At 37.5% G+C, this 5,913-nt stretch overlaps 1 long non-coding RNA gene across 1 annotated transcript; it reads left to right on the top strand.

Moving 5' to 3' along the window:
• On the top strand, window positions 1,531-4,102 carry LOC109829511. The gene is made up of 3 exons (XR_002244050.1): window positions 1,531-1,666; window positions 3,149-3,234; window positions 3,317-4,102. It is a non-coding gene; the product is annotated as an uncharacterized LOC109829511 (long non-coding RNA).

The raw sequence follows: 5,913 nt of genomic DNA, 5'->3' as shown, positions 1-5,913 counted from the left end.
GTATTTCAAATCCTAAAATATTGATGAAACAAACAAAATATTATAAATAATAGTATTCCAAATCCCAAAATATTGATGAAAGAAACAAAATATTATAAATTATAGTATTCCAAATTCTAAAATATTGATGAAACAAACAAAATTTTAGAGATCCCAAAACCCACAAAAAAATTTATGGATTTCGAATTCTATGGTGAAATCCATATCTATAAATTTTGGGATTTGAAACAAACACCCCCTAAATGTTAAAAGACCCATCATTTCTTCTTCCTCTTCACTTTATAATCGTGTCAGAACTCTACTCCCTAAAAAAAAAAAATCTTCAGCTTCAAGAAGACTCCTTCCCCCTCAAAATTCCTTTCTCCCAAATTCGGCTTCTTGGGCTATTTGGTTGGTTTCCTAAAAACCAAGAAAAGGAAATCCATGTATTTTTTTCATTAAAATATTATTTTTATCCATTTCTATCTCTAAAACTCACCCCAAGAAAAGGAAATCCATACACTTTTATCAATAAAATATTATTTTTATTCACAACTCATCACATCTCATCTCTTTTCTTACTTTTAAAAATAAACCAAACACAAGAAATGGGTCACATCATCCAACTCATCTCATCTCATATTTAAAAATCACCCACATCATCCAATAATATGGTGACAACTCATCTCATCTCATTAACATTTTATTTCCACACATTTCCTCAAAAAATAAGGAAATTGATTTCCTTAAGTGTGGATCACATCATCTAATAATTTACAAACAACTCATCTTATCTCATCTATTTTCTTATTTTTAAGAATGAACCAAATACAAAAAAGAAACTATTATAGGAAATAGGTTTCTTATAATATATTTTCTTATTTTTTTAACCAACCAAACAACTTCAAAACAAGTATTCTTAAAAAGTCACTCACATCATCCAATAATATGGTGACAACTCATCTCATCTCATCCCCTATTATTTGATTTCCTTCTTTTTTTAGCCAACCAAACAACCATAATACAAGTTTTCCTATTCTTTAATTTCCCAATTTTTTTAGGCAAACAAACAGCCTTAGACTTCTTCTCCTTCAAGAGTTTAAAACAAGATCAAAACTCTCTCAAGCCCCTTTAAATCCCTTAAAGCAACTCCAAGAGACTCCATATCCCATGTCCTAGCTCAAAATTAAGGAGTATGAGATGAATATTTGGCTCCAACAAGCTCCCTATATGGTATTCCAAATATAGGGTCCTTGATTTGGTATTTCAAATCAAAGACAAGAAGAGACACTCCCTATATCTACAATACAATAATATGTTATCATTTTTGTTATTTTTTGGACATATCATTGATTGCAAACACAAATATACATAAAGTATTGACAAAAAAATACAATAACATAGTACAATAATAGAAAATATAATAATATAGGGAGTCATTTGGGGAGCATTATTGGAGCACTTGCTTCTTATTTGACTCCCTATTTCCTAAGATGAAATATTTACTCCTCAAATATAGGGAAAAACTAAGATCATTATTGGAGATGCCCTCTCCTTCAAACCCCTCAACTTCCTCAAATCAACAAGCAAGGCAAGCTAGGGTTCCGTGATTTTTGGTTTGGGTCTGAGCATCGGTTGATCTTGTTCCGACGGGCCTCTCCTCTTCTCGATTCCTCTTCGAATCCAGGTAAGCTTCATGATTCAAGTTTTTAGCTGTCTTCATCAATTCCAGTTTGATTTCAACCCTAATTTCTGTTTGATTTTTCATAAATACATTATGCTCTTGTGAGAATTCCGCACTGGATTAGAGAAAAGAGGTGTGGCTATTGCCCAGTCGTCAATCTCGGTTCTAATCTCACTCTCATTATTATTATCCAACGTTGAAACAATTCTGGGTCATCTGGAAACAAGCTTGGGTCTTTTGTGGCTACGACACTGATCAGCCAAATTTTTTATCATTTGCCTTTGTATCTCAAGAACTCGTATTTATCACAGACCAGTTTTTTTTTTTTAACTCAAATCTTCTTTCACATCCTTGCTGCATTCTGCTTGCATTGTTTGCTTATTCATAGACATTTTCCTTTCATTCGATGCTTTATGAGACTAAAAGAACCCTGGAGGTATTTTGAATATCACTTGCTCACATTCTGCCTCCTTGTGCACATTCGACGATTTTCTCTCAGTAGCATACAAGCACCTCCTGGTTGTCCTTCTATCCACACTCAGATTTTTTTTCTTTCTATTTTCGGTGTTATTTTTGCTGATTTTTTTTTACCCATCTGTTAGATCCATCTTTAGTAAGTTCTTTTTTTTATATAACTTTATCATTCTCAGACAAGACTATGGGAGACTTTCTGCCAGCATCTTGATCAGAAGCATGATGATTTCTCTCTGGAGCTTCGCAGTTTGTCTTAGCTTTACTTAGAGGTGATATATTAGGGGGAGCTTCATTCTTGCTCTCTTTCCTTTTTCGTGTGTTGCTATTTCCTTCTCCTATGAACTGAAATCTCTCAGAGCCACTAGTGCCATAAATTTGGACAGTGAATTGATGTATACCGGTATGCTTAAATACAACAATTTCTCCCAAAGACCTTGAATGACCCAATATAAAATCATGCCATCCTTGTTCAAAGATCAGAGAACCATCTTTTGTCGCACTTAATTTTACTATGAATAGTTTCCAGCAGAATCTTCAAGATAACTTTTCTTATTAATGAGGGCCATGTGAAATTCGAGCGACTGTTGGTGGGAATGAATTGATCGTGTACGCGAAGCTTGAGTCTTGAGTTCGATAATGAATGTGAACTGATCTTAAGACACTTGAGAGCATGAACCAGTGTCGAATTCTTGAGGAAAGTACCAAAGCCGCAGTTGTTGTTTTACACTTGACTTTTTTTTTGAATAAAACTGACCTTCTTGATTTGCATTTGGTCGAGAGTGAGATTCAAGCCCCTTAACTTATATTTGAGTGTAGCCGAGATTTTGCTTGACTTGTATATTTGATTTTCTTCTCACTTTAACTTGAATTGAGAATGTCGTATAGGTTTAATTGGACCTTTAACTAGAAAATTCCATTTTGTAGAATTTCAGTTAAAGATTCACAATTTCCCTTTTTAATGTTATACTTCCCAATTTCTCTGAATAATTGAATTGTTGGTCCTCATTGCAGATTAGTTATGTCGACGAGGAGATCACGCCTCCCGAGGACCCGCTCAGCTACTCAGTCGCCTGAGAGGGAGCGTCCATCTTTCATCGGTAAGCCCTTGTAATTTCCCGCTTATGAATTCGACTTTTATCATATCATATTGCATAATGCACCCCCTCTCTGTCCTCGTAGGGTCGTCTTCTCGGCTCAATGATATGGTCAAGGCTCTGCTATCTGATGATGACCCAGATCAAGCTCTGCTTTGCATAGAAATTGACTCTCTCTTCTTCTTTGTGAATGCGATGATTGATATGCTTCTCGTCCGTGGACTTTCCTTCCATCAATTTAGACCAACGCTTTCCGCCAAAATAAATGCTATAGAGAAAGCGGGCTCTCTGGATCTGGCGCAAGCTATAGCTGGCGACTTGGACCGGCTAGAGTGCGAGTTCCAACGGTTACAAGAGTTGAAGACTGCTGGTACTTCAACGTACATAGCCGCCCAGATGGAATCTTGTTTACAAGTATGGCACGACATTCGAGCCTCCGCTGGGCTTGAGATTCAAGCGCAATAAAGTCGGGTGGATCAGATGAAAGCCGCCCTTGCTGAGAAACAAACATCTTTGTGTCAACTCAAATCCTCTATTACGTTAGGTGAGGCTAAGATAGAGAGACTCAAAGAGGAGCTCAAGGCAGAGGAGGAGGCCCTAGTTATCTTGGAGAAGACGAAGGCTGATTTGGAGCGCTCACAGGTCGTGATATCCGGGAAGTTGGGGCTCTCGGAACAGAAGTTAGTCAAGATCAAAGAAGAAGCTGCGAAAACGTTATCCCTTACCGAGGAATCCTTCAAGGTTGAATTGCAGTGCGAGCTTGAGCGAACTTATACAGAGGAGTTAACTAGACTTGAGCAGCAAATCCGTAGTCACAAACTTCATGTAGATTGATCATAACTCTTGTACCTGCAAACTCAATTTTTATTAATAGAAGATATTTCTTTTTCGTTCATTATGTCTCTTTTATTATGATGTCTTACTCCGTCTGGAATAATCAACCATAATACTCGTAGGATTTTTGGCAAACCCTTAGCCTTCAACGGGTTTGATGAGCCTTTACCAACTACCGTTTGAGTCGGACTACCATGCAGATTGCTTTGGTCCGTTCCGCATGTAACGTTGTGCCAAGAGAATTAATTCACCTAGACTTTATGCTATGACTTTGAATACATAGACTTCACCATTTCTTACGGAAATATGACATCCGGCAACGCGTGTTAGGCGCTGACTTAGGATTTTTGGCAAACCCCCAGCTTTCAACGGATTTGATATGCCTTTACCGATTACCGTTTGAATCGGGCTAGCATGTGAATTATTAGAACCCGTTTCACATGTAACGTTGTGCTAAGAGAGTTAATTCTTCTTAGACTTGGCGTTATGCTTTTGAATACATAGATTTCACCATTTCTTACGGGAATATGGCACCCGGCAACGCGTATTAAGCGCCGACTCATCCCTACTTAGGATTCGGGATAAAATTCCCCAGACTCGTATTCTGGTGTCTTTTTCACTTGGTGAAAGACTAAACCGGCAACGCGTGTTAGGCGTAGACTTATCTCTATTTAGGAGTCGAGATAAAATTCCCCATGCATGAAGTGCACGGATTTGAAGTTGAGAACTGTGTCTTTTCTCAGGGCAAAGACAAACCTGATGCTGGAGAGGAAGAATTTTATATTCTGTCCCCAGGTTTTGTTTAGGATAAAGACGAACCCAAAAATGAGAGAGGATGAATTTTATATTCTATCTCCCAACACTGAAGAGGAAGAATTTTATATTCTATCTTCAGTTGGAAAGGAGACTCGAGGTGGGATCTCCACCCCCAGAATCCGGAAAGGTAAAACTAGGAGTGGGATCTCCACTCCGAGAATCGGAAAGATTCAAGTAACCCTAACTTTTATAGGATTGGTTGTTTGATTCAAGAAAAGAATTTCTTATTTATTGAGGTGAAATTCCGATTTTGATCCTAACTTTTATAGGTTTGGCTGAAAAGGAAAAGATGGAAGTCTTTCGTTTATCAAAAGAGATGACTCGATCTTGGTCCTAACTATCTGCAGGTTTGATCAAGTGAGGTTGGAGGCAATCCTAACTTTTATAGGTTTGATCGCTCAATTTGAAAGTGGACCTCTCGTTCGTGGAAGGAATCGAGAGGGGAATCTGGCTTTGGCCCTAACTTTTATAGGTTTGACCTGAAAGCAATTAGAGTGGAATGCAGATAACAGTAGGAATACTGACTTGTACTAACCACTCGATGGAGGATTTTGATGTTAAGTGATTAGGACTTAACACGTCAAGTTTTGAAAATTGTCAAGAATTGGTGGATAAAAATTTTGGTGGGCTCACCGTCAATTGATTTGATCAGTGTGGGATTTTGTGAGAAAAGATTGATCTATCAAAAAAAAAGATCGAATCTCATCTCAGCAAAAGAATTCATGAGAATTGGTGAATTCGATATCAATAATAAAATACGCTTCAACTTTGAATACATTCAGAGTCCAAGTGTGGATTTCTTATTTATTACTTTTATAGCAATTGGGTTATCCCTAAGAATACCACACGTAGTATTCTTCCAGGAACTTCCCGATACATAGGTTATCCTAAATGTGCTAATGGTAGTACTTATTCAGGAACTTACTGTTTATCGGCATCATAAGTCGGGCGCCTTCCTTGGTAATAAGGCGATATGCGCCGTTTGAATAGACTATCTCTACCACAAATGGTCCTTCTCATTTGGGCTCGAAC

Source organism: Asparagus officinalis, chromosome 2 (genome assembly GCF_001876935.1).
Source record: "Asparagus officinalis chromosome 2, Aspof.V1, whole genome shotgun sequence".
NCBI classification, from domain to species: Eukaryota; Viridiplantae; Streptophyta; class Magnoliopsida; order Asparagales; family Asparagaceae; genus Asparagus; species Asparagus officinalis.
The sequence above is the reverse complement of the archived record's forward strand: the minus strand, read 5'-3'. Positions and strand labels throughout refer to the sequence as shown.